Source organism: Dryobates pubescens, chromosome 4, assembly GCF_014839835.1.
Source record: "Dryobates pubescens isolate bDryPub1 chromosome 4, bDryPub1.pri, whole genome shotgun sequence".
Taxonomy (NCBI): domain Eukaryota; kingdom Metazoa; phylum Chordata; class Aves; order Piciformes; family Picidae; genus Dryobates; species Dryobates pubescens.
Window position 1 is genome coordinate 46,430,272 of NC_071615.1, and position 20,714 is coordinate 46,450,985.

General features: G+C 39.1%; 1 protein-coding gene across 1 annotated transcript in view; it reads right to left on the reverse strand.

The window, feature by feature from the left end:
- The window catches only part of TBC1D5 (TBC1 domain family member 5), a 329,215-nt gene that overhangs the window by 201,605 nt on the left and 106,896 nt on the right, over nucleotides 1-20,714 (reverse strand). The gene's annotated exons all lie outside the window — the stretch shown is intronic.

The following is a 20,714-nucleotide window of genomic DNA, read 5'->3' on the forward strand; positions in this document are numbered from 1 at the left end:
CACTTTTCTGGCTCAGGATCTCTTAGCCAAGAAAAACTTCTTATGAACCAATACTTTTTCAGAAATCATAAATTCAGTGTAAGATACAGAGAGAGGGACACAAACACATGTAAAAAGAAAAGGATGTGGTAACACTGCTTGGTATGATGGCTAACTTCAGTTTTATCAAGATCAGTATTTGCTTTCTAGAAAGATGGTTTTACAGAAGCATTTCAAGAAACATAGTCATCCAGCTCGTGAATATTCACAAAGAAGTTCTTTCAAAAATGAGGGGCAAAAGGGGAGAAACCCCAAAACTGCAACCCCAGGAAGCAGGTGACAAGGGTTCATCATCACTGGCTTCTGAATGCCATTCACATAACTATCCATTATGCGAATACTAACTACACTAGAAGTTCCTGTTGAGCAGCATTGGAAGCTAGTCGTTGTTGCAAGGAGTAAGAGAATGCCAATACAAGAATGAAAAGCAGATGGTGTTCTGGTCAGAGTGGTAAGAAGGAAAAGTGACCTTTACAGTGCATTAACAGCACAAGAGTACATTTGTCAAGGCAGTATTTTGGTGACTGTACAGCAAATTATTAACAGCATGAAAGAGATGTAGCTAACTCGCAACACAAGCACACTAAGTTGCTACATGTGACGGACATTTGAGTTTGTAGCTTTGTAGTTCACATGTATCTTAGCCTTTTAACTTCCAGATAATTGTATTTAAAAATAAATATACAAAGAAGAACAGAACACACCACACTTTTGGGATTGGTATATTATTTTTATGTTATTGATTTGCTTGATTTTCCTACTCAGCTCTGTGAGAAAAACTCAAACCACCCCTCCCCACCCCCCCACCCCCCCCAATAAAAGGGGTAATTGGGGTGGTGTTAGGCATTTTCTTTCAAACTGAGGCACCCAGGCTGTTCTAAAAGGATTCTCTCTCAGCTGCATTTTCTGAAGGCTTTGTCCTTCATTTGTCCAGGCACCGTCGTTAGTGTGATGCTGAAACAATCACACCATCATCTCAGTACTTTTTAGCTTCAAGAAAACATCTGCAGAGCAGTCAAGGCGTGAGGGAAGATGGGACTGCCCACTTTCGCAGAAGTATGCCTTCATGTCAAATCACTGCAATCTCATAATCCTATGATAAAACACACCACTAAACTAAAATTGCCCTGAACAACTCCTTGTACTAGTCCAACACAACCTATTCTGAATGCAAGCACACTCCATGCGTTTCTTATGTAATTTTATAAACCATAAGAATGAAAAATCCATGAATGGTAACTTGGAGAAGTACATTTATGAACTTGATAGCCACTTAAATAACATTTCAATGTTTACCTGCAGTCTTATGGCTAAATAATACAGAGAGTTGTTTATAATGACCTGATCTCTTAAATAAATAAATAAATAAAGTGAATGAATTTACTTAAAAAAAAATATAAAAATAACCAAAGCCCAAACCATAAAAACCAACTTTGCAGGAAGAGCTGTTTATGATCTTATGCTACTGGAATTTCAGTTGCTGCTCTTGTCCCCTTTGCTATATCATTGTAATTACCTTTCTAATGATTTCTTGATTTTGTCTACACAAAAATTGCAAACTTATTTCAAACTGTGATCTTTCAGGCTTTACTACACACTCTGACCAAGGCACAACCCCAAACGCTTTTCAAACTGAAAACCAGGCACGAAATGACCTTACAGGTCTTTGCAGTTTTGGCAGTCGTCACTTAACTAAGAGGCATCTAAGACTTATATTGTCATACATCCATAGCACAATATGAAATTGGCTCCAGTACGTTTGCTCTTTTATACTCTTCTGTTCAAAAGATGTGTTGACAGCAGATACAGAGAGCACCTGGAGCACTGTGCACAGGTCTGGGGCCCTCCATATAGGAAGGACATGGACCTGATGGAGAGAGCCCAGCGGAGTGCCACAGAAATGGTCAGGGGGTTGGAGCACTTCTGCTACAAGGACAGCCTGAGGGAGCTGAAGGTGTTCAGCCTGAAGACGAGAAAGCTCCTGGAAGACCTAATAGCAGCCTTCCAGTACCTGAAGGGGGCTACAGGAAAGATGGAGACAGACTGTTTGCAAAGGCCTGCAGTGACAGCACAAGGGACAATGGCTTCAAACTAGAGAAGAGCAGGCTTAGATTGGATGTTAGGAACAAGTTCTTTACCGTGAGGGTGGTAGAACACTGGAACAGGTTGCCCAGGGAGGTGGTTGAGGTCCCTTCCCTGGAGATACTCAAGGTGATGCTCAATGAGGCCCTGGGCAGCCTGATCTAGTTGGGGATGTCCCTGCTGCGTGAGGGGAGGTTGGACTGGATGGCCTTTGGAGGTCCCTTCCAGCCTGGACCATTCTATGATTCTTAATCCACCTTCATTTTTTCTTCTAAATACTCCCCAGATACCATGCCTTTAAAACATAGAGGAGCCATAATTTACAGACAGTTTGAGCAGTTTTAAGCAGCTGAATAGATTCACTTTCCATTCTTGCACAGTGATTTAATCAGTTATTTGTTTACAGATACATTTGATTGTTTTTAAAAACAATACCACTACCTACTAGTCCTGTCACTCCTTAGACCAAGTAATTTTCTTTAGTTTTGTACTTCTTTTCAGCTCTTTTAGCAATTATGATCACACTTTGGATCTTACCCCAAGACAGATTAACTTTTTACAGGTTTGTGGTTGATTTGTAATGGCCTATAACATATTGTTCATGTTAAGTAAGATGCAATTTACAAGCACTCTCAATGTGAAGCAATAAAAGTGTTAGAAAAATCTGAAATTCAATTGTTAGATTAAAAGACTCCACATCTCTTTAAACTCGAACATCTCAGTCAAAGCTAGAAGTGTCTCTGTTATCTGTTCCTACTTTTTCCTTCTTTTTTCCCCCCCTCCAAAGATGAAGGGGCAAAAATCCCAAAGATAAGGCACCCGTCCCAGCATTGGAAGTTCAACTATTCTTTATACATGGAAAAATAATTAAAGCTGCTTATAATACATTTATCTGGTTAGGAGAATGAAAAGAGACACTAATCCACGTATGAGCCCAAGGAAAAGACAAGCATATAAACTCCTTGTCTGGCAGCTCTCCTTAAGTAGATGAGCATGGTGAATCCTCATGTGCCACCAAGGACAGCATCATAGGTCTGCTCCTTGCCGACCAATGCACGTGGAATGAATCCAGCCAGCTTTCCACTGAAGCAGCTTGGGACCTATGAGCCTAACTTCCTAGTGGAGACCAAAATCCCCTCAGAAATGGGTTTATAGAATCCAACACAGAACCTCACTGGATATTAAAGAGAATCTACAGAGACAGCTGTTTACAGTGCACCAACCTTTCTCCCCATGACCTCCACCATACACCACAGGCTATAAAATACCAACCAATTTCCATTAGGAAAAGACTTAATTGATGCTTGCTAACATCTAACTGACTGACAAGCTCTCTATACACAGCAGGTATCAACTACTTTTCTTGTTTGTCTGAAAAACTTCCATTTACCTCTTCACTTGCAGCAGATACAGAATACAAACATTCAACACATACATATTCAAAGAGCAGTTTCTGGATAACAAACATTGGTTTAAAAATAGTTACTAATGGGTTTTTTTTTAGTTAAAAAAAAAAATCTCTAAAAACACCTCATCTAAAAGCTTTCCCTAAATCATATCAGAGTTTATATAGGCTTCTTAAAATGATTTCCAACTACAAAACACACCAAAACGTATTGATGGAGCTCTGAACAAGCTGATCTAGTTAAAGACGTCCCTGCTAACTGCATGCAGGTTGGACCAGTTGGCCTTTAAGGGTCCCTTCCAAGCCCATGCATTCTATGATATTGAAATTAATGTTTAATATGTGAAGGGCATATATATTGCTTGGGCAGAAATTAAAAATGTAAGTCTCACAAAGGATATTTTGGAGATGTAAATGAGTAGGTGAAAAATAGTAAGGCCATTCTGAGCTTTTACATCCATTTCCCCCACTCTTCTCCTACCCTGATAGTGAAACAAAAGGAGAGAAATTACAGGGTACTTGGGAACAGGGCAGAATGGTACAAACTGTCCCACTCTTGCTCTCTGACATCCTCTTAGCACCAGACAATCAAGCCAAAAAGGCAAAACATTTTATCCTTAAAGAAAGGAAAAAGAGAACCCACTAAGCTAAAGATGAAGCTGAACAACACTGTTTCATTCTATTAGACCGTATCAACCATCTTTTCCAAATGATCTCTGGGCCTTTAGTTCATACTATATAGCAAAGTCTACAGTTTTGATTACTTAAATTGATGACAAGTAGAGGAAATACTTGTTCAGCTAAGTATAAATTATCTGCCCTGCAAAGTCAAGTTGATTAAAATGACCAAAGGAAAAGCAAATGCCTGATGTGGTAATGGTCTTATGCGTGTTTTGTTAAGTTTGAGAGCATCAGAGGGTTCATGACTTTGCCCCTCAATTGCAGCTTATGAAGTCATCAAGCATGTTAGAACACACAACTGAGGATTTTCCAGCAGATATTGACTTAGGTATTAAGAGAATAAAAATGTATTGTCTTTGTTTAAAACAACAAAGTACAGGTGACTCGCAAATAATCTGGAAACAGTTCCAGAGCCTGATTATTCTTTCACTAGACAAATCTCCTGGGCTTTAAATTATTCCTCCTAAGTCAGGAAAAAAGAAAAACAAGCAACAACAACCAAACTCTGCCAAAATAACCCAAACAACTACACCCCAAACAAACAAAACCAAACAAAAAACCCAAACCACCCACCCAACCAAGAAAAGCCTGAAACAACAAAACCAAACCAACCAATCAACCAACCAAAGGAAACAAAAATCCAAAGAAAATTAAAAGTCATGCTTGCTCTGAACAGAGGGCTGAAGAGGAGACAGCTGTAGGCACAAGCTTTGTAAAATGAGGGCCATTTGCGATGCTGTGAACGGGATGCTTTTCACTAAGCCACTCACTAATACATGTTCGAAAGCTTTGTTCCACTACGTAATACTCACTGCTTTATTCTTTGCTCTGGGAGTGATTTTTACTCAGGCCATATGGACCACCCATCTCACAGCAGTTGAGCTCTTACACTCTCCATCACCAGCCCTTTACTACTACAATCTCCATTCAAATACAGCAGATACTAGTTCAAGTGTCTCAACCTCTCCCACCAAAACAAAACCAACCAAGCATAAACCACTACCCCACCTCTCCCCACTCAGAAAAAAAACCAAACAAACAAGCAAACAAATGAAAAACCAAGTCAGAAATACTCCAACCTCAAACAATCCACCATCATTTTAAATCTAGCTAAGGTTTCTACTCTGCCTCTTCCGCTGCTTGCCACCAGCCATGAAGAAACATGCCTCAGGAAGAACCATGTCTTCCTAACTCCAAAGAAAAGTGCACAATCTGACAAACTTTGGATAGCACAACACAAGTCTGTTCTCTCTTATAAAATGTATCAGACTATGCATCATTAAAACAACGATGCAAACATGAAAATGGACTGACAAGGTAGAGCAAATTAACATTAACATCAGCTGGGGGCCAGAACAAAACAAACAAAATCATGCCCCTGATGGACAGGTTAACAGCCAGTGAGTTTGATGATCATGAAATGCAATTAATTTTGTCCCATTTAATAACATTTCCTGCATTTTAACTTCTGTCTGTCTGATCTTTAATACAAAAACAGAGTTACATTGGACTTTAAATAAGTTAATTAAGTATTAAAATCAATCATGTGAAAGTCTTAATATTTAATACTGTTAGATTGTATATCAAAGTGGTTTTATTATTTATTTACTCTGAACCTTTCCAGAATACTTCATGTGGCAACAGGGGGTCTGTATCTCACAAGATAAATGCATTTACAATGCCAAATAAATTATATATAAAAGCATTTGTCTTAATACATGTCATTCAATATTAAATATCACCCATTGGTACCACCCTGAAACCCTAATCCATTTTTACCAGCCGTACATTTGTATTATTCAAATGTTGTCTATTAAATAGTTGTCTCAAGAGCCACAGTAAAGGAATACATACCTAAGAACAATTATCATAGGAGCTTTAAAGCACTGTCTACAAATTTAACCCTACAACTTTCATGTCTTACCAGCACTTAAACATGCAAAGTATAAATTCAGTAGTGAATTAAAATGTCAGGGATAAGAAACAACACAAATAGCCTGGGACCATGGCAATGTATTCTCTTGGTAATTCACATGATAGTTAAAATCTTTTTTACAGATGCTTAAAAAAATAAAAAAGAAGCACAAACCACAGAAGTTTCTCATAGCTAAACACTTTTTATTCTGTTAATTTTGAGACAGGAAATCTCCCACGGATTTGTTACAAGCAGGGAACAAGTCCAAGCAGTTTCTCGAGGTTACATGATTCTGTATGTGACTTGGACATAATTGATACTGTTGGCAAAACAGGTAGTCCCATCCTCCTCCTCCTGACCACTGTTAGCCTTGTGCCACGTTTCTACTACTGGCACACACATCTCCATGGAACCAGGTCAGCTGATTCATTTGGGCTGAAGCTCTCCTGCCAAAAGAGTTAATTTCAACCAAAACCAGTTAAGACCTTGCACTTGGTTAGCATAATCAACTACAAAACCATGAGATGAAGAGTTAGGAAAAAGTTCTATACAGAAAGAGTGATTGCACATTGGAATGGGCTGCCTGGGGTGGTGGTGGAGTTGCCATCACTGGAGGTCTTCAGGAGGAGACTTGATGGGGTGCTTGGTGCCGTGGGTTAGTTGTTTGGGTGGTGTTTGATTGGTTGATGGGTTGGACGCAGTGATCTTGAAGGTCTCTTCCAATCTGGTTTATTCTATGGATTCTATGTATATTCTATGTATAATTCTACTTCAAAATAACCAGATCAAGTTGGTAAGAATTAGATGTGTAAGTCTCCTTCTATCAACTAATGCTGGTATGGCCTGAGCCTAAATAATGCATCCATTTTTAGACAATCACCTAGAAGGACAATACCTAGCTGCTGTGGTCCTGAGAAGAGCAAAAAGGCTAATTTAAGAACTTCAAATCTATAATCTATAGCATAAGATCGAACCTGAATGTTCTACTTCAGTAAAAGGAAGATGGGAAGGAAAGAAAGGAGAAATGCAGTAGGATTTCAAATCTTTACCTCATTCAACTATGAAGCTACTCCCTTTTCTTACAGTAATCTAAAAATGATGAAAATCCTATTCAGCCTGAAACTCTTCAAACCACTGAAAACCCATTAAATGAAAGAAACCCCTTGTTTATTTTATTTTAGAATGTATTTTATCTACCTGGTCATAGAACAATTCAACTTAATTTAAATGAAAGCTTTTGCCTTCCAACAATGGGTCGTTGCTGTTTATGGTATGGAAATGACTGCTTTTAAGTATTTAAGAGTTTTACTTTCAGGAACACACAGGCACCATGCTATGCTACACACTTTATGTTTTAGTAATACATATGTAACTCGAAGGGCCAAAGAATGTCAAGGCTGGAAGAGATCATCAAAACAGTGAACTGGAAAAAATGGCAGCTTAGCCTGCAGCCTTACCCAAAATGATAGTAACTAGCTTAGACACTAAAAGTGTATTCAATGAAACAAGTTTCCAGGATATCACAGCTTTAAAGTAGTAAGCAATTAATCCAGGATGCAGCCTTTATTCTTTCCCTATTTTTAGAACACTGTTTCCTACCAGGGTTGACAGAATTTTTACAGAAATGCTAGCATGTTCATGCATGCACAGAAGCATTTGCATTAAGTATTTCTCTTCCAGTTTCTTCTTCTAGCTATGCAGACGTAAAGCAGCATTGTCTCATGCTGAGGTACAAGGAAATTTTGTGTAAGACCTGTTTACTAAAGAAAAAGGACAATGTCATAGACACTTCCAAAACCAGGAAGACAGAATTTGTTTCGTATCTTACAATGAAGTTTCTACATAATATAAAGACCCATAGTCCACGTTCACCTATGTGACCCAATCACAGAAAGATGAGGCTGGGAGGGACCTTGAGATCATCTAGTCCAATCCCCCCACCAGAGTAGGATCACTGAGAGCAAGTTGCAGCAGCCGGATGGTCTTTGGTTGACTCCACAAATGCGGACTGCACTACCTCTCTGGGCAGCTTGTTCCAGTGCTCCACCACCCTCAAGGTCAAGAAGTTCCTCCTCAAGTTTAGAGGGAACTTCCTGTGCAAGTTTGTGCCCATTTCCTCTTGTCCTGTCACTGGGCACCACTGAAAAGAGACTGGCAGGCTCACTTGCAAAGGAAAACTGAGCATAAGAGGAAAGCAAAGACAGTGCTATCTAAAATGTAATTCAGCTGCAGCTTAATGCAAACGGCAAGGATTTCCCATTACTTCTGTAAACGAGAGCAGCAGACTACTTTAGTATGTCTAACAACTATACTGAGGAAAAAAATGCTTAAGATTGGGGCTACCCCTGGTAAGAAAGTATGCTGAAGCTTCCCACAAATGCTCCCTGTCATACTCAAATGCTCAGTCTCAAGACAAACTCCGTGTAAGGCACAGTATTCACATCATGTACTGTCTGCTCACATTGCTTCTCTTCAGCCTTATCATCTGAGGAGTAACAAAAGTAGGGTGTTTAACAGCCACTCTGGGAGCTTAGTGCTTTTATAGAATTCTTATTGATACATACATAGGATGTAACAAGTTTCAAACAGCAATATCTAAATAAAATGAAAGAAAATGCCTCAAAAAAAAGCAAACCTGTAAGACTTGGAAAGGTATAGATGAAGCCTGCCAACCTTAGTGGGCAGCTGACTGTACTAAAGCACTTTCTACCAAGACACCACTACTGCTATGAGTAACATTTTACTCAGGTTTTGTCTTAGTAGGACAGTAGTACAGCATTCCATGCTGCTAAAGAGATGACAAGGCAAATCCTTTTGCAGACAGTAAACTCCGCTGCTCAGCACATCCTGCTGCACCACTTTTGCTTCTGCTGCTGGGGAGCTCTTAGTACTAACTCCTGCCAAGGTTAGTAGTATTAAAAATGGGAGAAAATTACAGTGCAATACTCTTCCTTCATTATTCACTTGATCTCTTAATACAGTATTGTCTGTTACAACTTAATTTCCAATCCCTTCCCACTTTCATATACTCCATTCAAGTTCTGGAGCAGCTGGATGAAAGGCTCTATGTGTTCCTGTACATACACATCACACTGCCAAGGGAACGCAAGTGGTCTTGCTGTATACTTCAGGCAGAGAGAAGCTAGGCAGGCCAACATAATGATTTCTATAATGCACTGTTACTTATAAGCATTTATTCTTCCTAAAATAGTTCCTGGGCAGCCCATGCTCCTCGCTAGAGTGCATAAAATACATAGAAGTCATCAGCACAAACAGCATGGCACAAACACACTCTGGCTGTATTACCTCAAAGTCAGAAATAGACGCAGATCTTACACAGCAAGCAGAAAAGCAGTACTTTGCAAGGCCACAGAGGAACAGAAGTATGGCTACTAAAACCCCCAAATTTAATTCTGCAGAACTTTAGAAATGTACTCTAAAATTTACAACAATAAGAATCCATAAAAAAATTAATCCAGAAATAAGGCTAAAACGCACAGGTTGGGGGGCTTGGGGGCGGGGGTGGAATATTAATGGAAGTGAGTTGCGATTTATTATTTGCAATGTTTTTTTGGTTGTTATTTGGCAGTAAATTTGTTGTACTAGAAGCACCTGTCACCAAAAAGTCCAGTTCTCTTTACTGTAAGTCCTGGCTTTATTTTCCTTTACAAGGGAGTCAGCACTGGGGCCATTCAGTCTGAAAAAGAGGAGACTGAGGGGAGACCTCATTGCTGTCTACAACTACCTGAAAGGACATTGTGCAGAGGCTGGTGCTGGTCTCTTCTCACAGGGAATTAGTGACAGAACAAGAGAGAACAACCTCAAGCTGTGACTGGGTAGGTTTAGACTGAAACCTTTTTTCAGGGCAAGAGTGGTCAGGCATTGGAATGTGCTGCCCAGGGAGATGGTGGAGTCACCAAGTCTGGATGTGTTTAAAGGTGGTTTGGATGTGGTGCTTGGGGATATGGTTTCAGGGTGAACTTTGTAGAGTAGGATTCTGGGTTGGACTTGGTGATCCTGAGGGTCTCTTCCAAACTTCATGTTTCTTTGACTCTGTGATATTACACAGCAAGAAGCAAAAGCCTTTGTTGTCTTTGACAACACACACGTGTAGCATGGCAGTATCTTAGGCAAGGGCAGAAGTAGTAAGCAAAGGGGTAAGCTAACCTGAGAATTGTACATGCACTTCTGCTCTGGGGAATGAGAACAACAGGCAGGACTCTAAAGATCTTTGTTTTTTAATAGGTGACACAATAGATGGAGAGCTTAGTTGAGTGCTCTGATTTGCCAACCCCTATAACACAATGAATCTCCCAGCGCTGTTTGAATACCGAGTTTTGTTGTCTGTAAGCAACAAAAAGGAATTGAAATTCCCACAGAACGGTGAACAGACTTGAAAAATTCTCCTGGAATAACAGCTGTCATTATCCTCTACAGAAAGCTTGCAACACCTTTGAGGCTAAGCTTTTAAGCCCATTTTATTAAAAAAATATAACAGATGTAAACAAGATATGGTTAGAAATCTCCTTGATTATTTCTTTCCTACAGTTTTGAGAAAGCCTTTGCTGGCAGGTTTCTTGACTGTGTTACAGACCACTATGACTCTTTAAGTATATTTAACGTAGATATTGTGGCAGCATTAATACTCTGTATCTCCCTGGACAAACAGCTGTTTTCACATACTTCTTTCTTTGTTTTTCTGTCTCCTTCTGACCAAATTTATTGCTTTATTTCTCTCCAAGCGTTCAAAATATCAGTTAGTGAAAAGGTAGCTTTCAGGCTCTTTTTTTCCTGCTGCAGATTTATTCTTAAACTGGTCATGTGCAAAAGCCTAGAAAAAGGTTCTTCTTATAATCATAGCATCAACCAGGTTGGAAAAGACCTCAGAGATCATCAAGTCCAACCTATTACCTAATACCTAACACCTCCCTCCTGACAACTAAACCATGGCTCCAAGTGCCACGTCCAGTCATTTGTTGAACACCTTCAGGGACGGTGACTCCACCACCTCCCTGGGCAGCACATTCCAATGGCCAATTATGCTTTCTGGGAAGAACTTTCTCCTCACCTCCAGCCTAAACTTCCCCTGGAGCAGCTTGAGACTGTGTCCTCTTGTTCTGGTGCTGCTTGCCTAGGAGAAGAGACCAACTTCCACCTGTCTACAATCCCCTTTCAGGTAGCTGTAGACAGCAATAAGGTCTCCCCTGTGTTGCTGCATTTCTGGTATAGTTCAGGTAGAGAAGTGACCTAACAGCATCCAGGACCACTTAGCACATTAAGAAGAATGAAGGAAAATTTTGAACCGGATCCAGAAATAAATGGAAAGAAACCAAGCACATAGAATATAGGTGTTTGCTTACTACTAAGGCTGTGCATCCTGGGACAGCTAAAATTAGTGGTTACCTCTGAAATTTTGGTCTGCCATGTATTATTCATCTTTGTTTTTCTCCTAAAAGGAAGACATAAGATGGCAGCAGCAGGTGTTCTTAGCTTCCTCGTGAAAAAGGTGGAAAAATTTGACCGAGGGGACAGACCTTCATTCAGAGTTGAGGTGACAGACAGCGACTGCCTAGCTGAGATGACTACTCTGTCAAACACATATTGCAATTCCACCTGTTGTCAGGAAAGCATAAAGCTTAAGGATTTCTCAAGCACGCACCAGATCCTCTGCCTACTCATCCAAACTCCTCTGTTTGGGAAGTTCTTATTCTTTGCTGTGGAAGAAAAAGGGCAACTCTGTTCTGTTCCAGCAGCCACATATGGAAGCAAACTGCTGAGAACAGACTCAGATAACATTATTTATCACTTTTGGTTTAGAGGTTTTGACAGCATCTTATTAGAAATGATCACTCCTTAACTTTGCTTTCTTTCCAAGTTAGCTTTCTTTCTCCTGAGGAACCCCATGTAAGACTTCTCCCATCAAATAACCAAACGTGGTATTTTTAACGTAAAGAGTTACAAAAATGTCATCTAGTATGTTTGGATATACAAAGTTAAAAAGAATATTTCCTCACCTCCTCTAAATTCTGCAGACTGCCTCTGCATTTAGTGGAGCTCTTTCACCACGCTGTCAGAAACAGCAGATGAAGAAAGTGGACACATTATATATGTATTTATTTATATATTTATATATATATGACAATTCCATGAAACCACTGTGTCAGGTTAAGTGTGTGAAAAATACTTTTTGAACTTGCCATGAGAGCCTTCAGAAGACTGCATTCTGGCTTCTCTAAAACCCCCACAGCCTAGATAGCCAGCCTCAGTGCTCTGATGGACATGTACAAGGGCCACTGCTCTAGATTCATTAGAAGTTCTGACTATGAGATTTTTCTGTTTGCTCATCCAAGTCCACTATGCAATTATTTTAGGAACCTTTCTATATTCCAGTATGCTGTGAATTTCTGGTAAAGATTTGGGAATGTAAATTATATATTCTTCATGCATCTGTGACTTGTAGGTATTCAATTAGTAAAGGAGATGTCTGCACTTGTCCACTTCATCTTTGTCTCTGAAAAATACATACCAGATGCTATAAAATGACTTACTGAAGCATGCAAATATTCAAAGGGCTTTCACTAATTTTGACAACGAAGTCCATAGCTGTGATAGTCAAAAGTTGATGAGGGGTTTGGAACACAAGCCCTATGAGGAGAGGCTGAGGGAGCTGGGGTTCCTTAGCCTGGAGAAGAGGAGGCTCAGGGGAGACCTTATTGCTCTCTACAACTACCTGAAGGGACGTTGTAGACAGGTGGGGGTTGGTCTTTTCTCCCAGGCAACCAGCACCACAACAAGAGGACACAGTCTCAAGCTGTGCCAGGGGAGGTTTAGACTGGATGTTAGGAAGAAATTCTTCATAGAGAGAGTGGTTGCCCATTGGAATGTGCTGCCTGGGAAGGTGGTGGAATCACCATCACTGGAGGTGTTTAGGAGGAGACTTGATAGGGTCCTTGGTTGCATGGTTTAGTTGATTAGATGGTGTTGGATGATGGGTTGGATGTGATGATGTTGAAGGTCTCTTTCAACCTGGTCTATTCTATTCTATTCTATTCTGTTCTATTCTATTCTATTCTATTCTATTCTATAACTTTCATTTGTATTTTCTTAAGAACACACATGTACAATGAAACACAGAAGCAAAATCTTAGCTGTCTTTACAAGAAAACAGGCCTTGAGTTTTAAGTCTAAATGTCAACCCTGAACATTATGAAATTATACAGAGTAAGGAAGAAACAGGGCTGATAGTGCATATAAATATGACAGTGTATTAGGCTGCATTTAATTACCAGCTCAAACAACAACCTGATCTAACCTTTGACAAGTAAAATAGATGTTCTGAATAATTTAACCAAAGCAAACATTTGCTGTTAAATGCTGGCTAATTACAGTAAGAGTTGCACTGAGAGGGGGAAAAAACCCAAAAGAGATGGTAATTTATACACTTCTCCTGCAATTGCTACAGCTATTCCTTGAAACCCTTGAAATTTTTTTTCCACGTGGGATATTGGGGGGGAAAAAAAATCTGTCTATGCTTAAAGGAAGAAGCACCATAGCAGAGCTCCTAGCCTTGATTTACAAGCACTGAAGAAACAGTCCAAATGCAGGAAAGCAAGGTGGCATTTATTTCAAGGATATTCACCTTTTCTATTGTTGGCTTTCTGATACAAAATGCTGTGCATCACATGAGTCGATAAGAAAGAGCAAAGATCTAAACCTTTCCCAACGTGCCCGTGCAAAACCTCACAGAAGTCCATTGCAGTCATGAATAAATTTCAGTTCTTTGTACAAATACCAGACCAACAGTTAATGACATAAACCAGAAAGTTTCTTTGAATACAACCCCTCCAAATTATTTGATGGCATAATTCCACCACTCTTTTTCAGACATATTATCCATAGTCAGAGATACTAGCCATACAAAATATCGAGCTTGCTTCCAAAAGAAGCTGAAGATCTCAGAAAAGTAAATCTGTGTGACAATGACAAATATCTAAAGTCACAGAATCACAGAATTAACCAGGTTGGGAAAGACCTTTGAGATCATCAAGTCCAACCTATCACCCAACACCACCTAATCAACTAAACCATGGCACCAAGTGCCTCAGCCAGGCTTTTTTTAACCACTTCCAGGGATGGTGACTCCACCACCTCCCCGGGCAGCCCATTCCGTGCTTCCAGTATCAGAACATCAATAACCATGAAACCAAACCAGCTAGGAAAAAGGTGAGTTCATCCCTGCAGCGTGCAAGGCTTGTAGGCTATTTTTACAGCAATGAATAGCTTTTGCTCTCATTGGGCCAAGAGCTTCACTTATTTATGTGATGAAAGGTTAGCAGTAGGATCAGCAGTCTATCTGCAGGCACAAAAACTACAGTTCAGACAAATCAGATGACCATGAAAATTCCACGGACAAGCAACGGATGGTAAACAAAAGAAGCCTATAAATCTCTAATCTTGAATATATATTAATATTTGAAGGCTTTATATAATCTGCAAAGTAAAAAGTGAAAGCCATTAAAAATATTAAAACTGACTGTAAGTATGCTTCTCTCTTTTCCCAAAAGTAATTTGTGTGCAGATAAGTTCTGGCCACAAGTTTCCAAGACAAACATATTATTTTGAAGTTACCTTTTATATTTCATAAATATTTAAACTCTCTCTGAAATTTTAAATATGTTTATAGAGATACAAATGCTAACATTGTTAGCCTCTTATAATGAAAAAAATATGAATTAAGAGTATTTCTTGCACACTGGCAGAGAAACTAGTTTGAAAAAGAAACAAATAACAAATTCACCCCCCCAAAAAATTACCAAGAACTGTTTACTTAACAATGAGTCAGGTGGGTTCCAAAAATTGAAGTGGATTTTCCAGCTTACAGTGTAAATTGAATACTGAAAAATTGAGTTTGAAGGTCATTACTATTCTTGCTCCATAGCTCAGGATAAAGTCCTTAAGCAAACAAAATAGTAAAGAATTTGACAAGATCCATGCCTGACACACCCCAGAGAAATTCAAGTACAGCATTAATTTTACACTGTACCTACTATTTCGTGCCAAACAGCCAGGGAAATGCACTGGTTCTTCTTATGCTAAGGCATCCATACAAGTAGCTGTCTTTGGATAGGATGGAGGGAAATCTCAAGTAGTCATTGGTAGAATAGAACAGAATAAACCAGGTTGGAAGAGACCTTCAAGATCATTGCATCCAACCTACCAACTAATCCAACCCACCTAATCAACTAAACCATGGCACCAAGCACCCTATCAAGTCTCCTGAACACCTCCAGTGATGGTGACTCCACCACCTCCCTGGGCAGCCCATTCCAATGGGCAACCACTCTCTCTATGAAGAATTTCTTCCTAACATCCAGTCTAAACCTCCCCTGGCACAGCTTGAGACTGTGTCCTCTTGTTGTGGTGCTGGTTGCCTGGGAGAAAAGACCAACCCCCACCTGTCTACAATGTCCCTTCAGGGAGTTGTAGAGAGCAAGAAGGTCTCCCCTGAGCCTCCTCTTCTCCAGGCTAAGCAACCCCAGCTCCCTCAGCCTCTCCTCATAGGGTAAACGCAATGAATCAACTCTTCCCCGCTATTATGCTACACATGAAACTTTGGCATTTAAGCATAAAACTGGAACAGATCTTCTCCAGAGCTGGTTTATGTATTTTCTATGTGAAAGGCTATTAGGTTCAGTGAAAGGTTATTAGGTTCAGTAAAGTGAATTTTGCTAATAGAAGACACCTTTACATTGATGTGAATTAAAAAGCAGCAAGAAATAAAACCAGCCCCTCCATTCTAAAACAAAAAAGTCTTCTCCAAGACACTTATAGTGTAGATCAACAACAAAATAAAGCACAGTTCTGTACAACAGGCTGTAGAGGAATCATAATTAGCAATGCAATAAAGAGCAGAATGGAGAAATCAACTTAAATCATAACAGAAGTATGACTTCAGGTTTCTTTTTGAACCAATCCAACATTTCACACTGGTCAGTCTGTTATGATAAGTAACAATTAAATTAGTCTGGAGTGGAAGTTCCCCGCATATTTTAGTTTGCACGTACTTGTAAGGTCTTTCTGCAAGAATTCACTTTTGTGTAGAATGGTTTTGTGATGTGGATTAGCCTCCACAAGGGATCCAAATTGGCAATAATGAATTCATTTTATATAGTAGACTAGACTTAAATGAGAAGTGAAAGGCTAGAGCCAGCAGAGTTCAGTGATCAGCCACTGTTGTTCTCTATGTAATTCACTTGTTGAGTTTAATAATTACAGCATTGCCTTGATAATCTCTAGCTGCAGCATACTGGAGGGAGAGGAAGGGAAAATGCTTCTTGTGTTAATAGGAGAATTGAATTTTACTTTTTTTTATTTAAATGCAGCCCCACATGAACTGCAAGGGGAGTATTTATACCGAACATCTAAGAACACTGACACTGCTTTAAACTGAAATTAATTTATATCACTCAAATCCGGAAAAACATAATTTCAAGCCTTGATCTTATTAGGATACTTAATGTAATCTTATTAGAATGTGAGCTTCGATATATCAAAGTGTTTTATATATTGCTAAGATATTTTAAAGAGCTCCAATAGACATTACCGAACAATTCAGCACTGATCTCCAAACCTAGTTTCAAAGGGGCAGATTATTGGATCAGTAACTAATACAGCAGGAGAGGCAATGCCTTCACACAGGCAGTATTCTTGCTGCTCTACAGAACCAGCTGTCATACAAGCGTAAGTTTCCAGGACTTTCTCATCTCTTAACTGCCTGAGATTTAGCACAGCACACGCAGCACGCTTTCCAAGAGGACAGAGTACCTACAGCTTCAGCGGAAGCAAATGGGGATCATAGATGCTTAAAATTTCAGAAAATCAGGCCTGGTGCCATATACAAGGAAAATGCTGCCAGAAATGTCACTCACAGAATCCATGCCTGCCACTCCGCAGAGATTCATATATGCTTAATGATGGCTAGCAAGTACAGAGAGCAGAACTAGCTAAGGAAAAACAACAGAAAACCAGGCAGCAGGCAAGCAACGAGCACTCTGCACTCATATCCCCACTGGCAAAGTAAAAAGGAAAATGGTTAAGGAAGTGGTAATGCCGATGCCAAAAATGTAAATGTTTCTAAGGGCTATAGCAGACCTTAAGAGATAGTTTCTATTCTCATTTGAAACAGTTTCAATACTTCGACATTAATGTATGCACATATATATTAATGAAGCAGACATGTTAATCCCCCCGATGTCAATGTCTGTGAAGCTTCTTAGCTCCTGCTTCCTTCACCATCAGTGGTGTGTAAGTAACATACTGTGGCAACATATGAATAGTTCATAGCTCCAGCAATGAATGAATGAATGAACAGTGACCTAAACACAAGCAGCAATTAAGGTTTGTTTCCTTACCCATCAGCTACTGCATATACTCACAGCAAACAAGTGTGTTTTTCTGACATGCACACTTGTCTGTTAATAAGTTAAAGAACTATTTCAGTCAAGAGCCTTTATGTTTTCCCCTACACGCTTCGCTTCTTGCTACATACATTGGAGTTTTACTCTCACAGAGATGTTGATGACAAGCCAAAGAAATGGAGGTGGTGCTGCCAGGGATGAAGGTAAAAAAGACTACAATACTTTTGCAGAAGTACCAAGGGTCTGTTGTTGCTTCCCTGCGCTTGGAAAGCTGAAGTGCAAGCTTTCTGAAATGTGCACAGAGAGAGTCCAGTTAGCACTTCTGTTTTATTTCAGTATGCAGTTACACATGCCTTGCAAGACCATAATGTTCCAGGGCAAAGCATCAGAAGAGAGAAGAATTCCAACATTTTAAAATGCAATACACATGAAATAATTACAATGTGCTGATTTGGTTTTTGGCTTTTTTTGTGGCTTCGTTGGGTTTTTCCCCCCTTTTTTTCCGAGGGGTATGTGTCGTTCTTTAAGTTGGTTAGAGTTTTTTGTTGATATTTTATTGTTGTTTGGATTATTTTATACTTTATGTGGGGAGAAAAGAAAAGCACAGCAAACAACATCACACAAAGAGCCATGCCTGTTCTTTTTCACAGATTCAGTTTGAAATAATTCTACTAATAGTCCGTTGCACATTATCAATACAGTGCGTGTATTAATTCAGAGATTAATTAGAACAGAATTCACTCAAATGAAACTAAATTCCAGATGGAGAATCTCATTACAGGAATCGTCTGTAAAAGCAACCACTGGCCTTTAAGGGACCAGCAGGTAAAATTCTAAGTAGTTCACAAAAGTAATTTTCCTGTTATAAACAGCATAACTGACAGAATCTAACCTTTCAATGAAAACTCTATTTTTCAACTAATTTCTCTCAGTTTAAAAACTGGATAGATTTTTCTTTTTCTGTTATCTACCATATACAGTTCAAAATTCTCAGCCCCTCTTAGTCTGGCAAAGATCTCTCCAAAAAATAAGCTGAAGAAAATTAAGACAAGCCAGACCAAAGAAAAGAAACAGATCCTAGGAGCTCTTAGTACATTAAATGAGCATTACACTAACGTATTTGTCTTTGTAGAAAGCAGAGGAAAACAGAAGGAAAGCTATCTGCTTGAGATAAGTACATTTTTTTCTCTCTCTCTCTTTTATGGTAAGCTTTTTAGATAAAACAGTGTAATTTTATTCTTTTTTAATCAAATAATCAACGTGGATTAATGGTTAAGGGAATTTAGAATCTACTGAAAGACAAATTGGATGATTGGCTCCTTTATTTCTGAAGGTTGCATCATGCTGCCTTGTGATTTTTTAAAGCCAAAATTTGTAGAGAACACGTATTCAATAACTAACAGTTAACACTTTAATAAACTCTTGACACTCCAAGCATACATACAGCAATGAACAGTTCTCATCATCTAATATTGCAACACCAAGATTAGCTCTGCCCCTTCCAGCATCAATTATGAGCCTATGGCATGTACCAGGTATGCATAGTTTTAAACCCACTTCATTTCACATGATACTGGTCTTCTGCAAAAGCTCACTGTGTTCTTAGAATAACAAGGTACGACTTCTTTGCTTCCTCCCAGCCTCTGAATAGTCAGAAATGTGAAGGTATGGAAGTATGAGGGCATATTTATGTAATATATACAGAGGTAAAATGCTTGCTTTGTAGAAAAAATGATGCTACTCTTTTCACCAAGGGGTGAAGAGAGAGGGGAGACAAGAGGTTGCAAGATCTTACCTCTCAGAACAAGCCTTAAAAAAAAAACAGTAAGAAAAAAAAATATTAGAAACCCTTTGCTTTGAGCAGTACCTTAATCACCCTGAACTCAAACCCCACAACATTCAGCTAACAATGAAGAAACTCTAAAAGCAAAATGCCTTATAAACTGCCAAAAAGCAAGACAGGTGAAAAGAGATTTCATTTTCAGTGTCAGAGGTAAAAGCAACAAAATGGCAAAATGCAAACTCAATTTTCTAATACATGTAACACTGACAAAGAGCTGATCGGGACAAAATTGGGTGGACTTCTTCACTGGGTGTAATACCCTCCTGGATGTACAAGGGCTGCTCTGCAGCATCATTTCCAGGATGACAGGAATCAGAGTATCCGTTTTGCAGCAGATTTACAAGGCATTAAGGAGGCTTTAGACTACCTGCACTTCTCCTTTCTCTCCCTGTCCTCCCCAAACATTAATCTCACCTTTAATACTGAAAATGATTTACATTAGAAATTAAAAATCATTAAACAGAAGTTGCAGGAAAGCCACTAATTCAAATTTTCACTTCCCTAAAGAACTATCTATTTTTATTTTTTTCTTCATTTTAGGGCTTCCTTGGATGTAGTCAGATATTATTTTTCAACCTTGCTGGAGCTGAGAGGTTGAATGGACACTGACAGACCACTAAAGGAGAACAGGTTCTTTCATGATAAGCCGGTGTAGCTCTAGGCCAATCTCGGACATTATTTGGCAAGCGTCACTGTATTAAGGAAGCAATTTTTCAAGGTTCACGTGCACCAAGTGCAGTGTGTATTATACAGCTATGAAAAAAAAGCAGCATTAACATAAGACTGAATATATCTTTTTCATGTAATTATCTACTCGATTCAACATGCCCACAGAAGATTTACATACAACAAGAAAGGTAAAAACTCACAGAAAGAAGACTCCCCAGTGGATGATGCACTTGGATAGCTTACGCTCCCCACTTCTTTCTTAAACCCACATCTCCTGATATTACTCAAAAAAAGGAAACTTGCCCACTAGGCTTATTCATGTCTAGAAAAAAAAAAAATAATAATGAAAAAGCAATCAGAAATTTCATGGACAATATACACACTTATTAATATGATCTGTTTTATTAGGTCCCAGCAAAAACATCTTATTAGTTCTACAATTAAATGATTCAGAAATCATCCACACTATCTTTGCCTTTTAACAGTTCCAATCAGTAGCAGATCTAGGTGTAATCAACAGCAGCAGGGGGCTTTAGGAAGCAAAACAAAACAAAAACAGTAGGGATCTTTACTAGTTTACAGTAATTGATAGAAGGAGATGTTATATGTTACTGCAAGTTAGCCCAGGATATGGGAAAGCTATGTGAAAATTCCCTATTATCT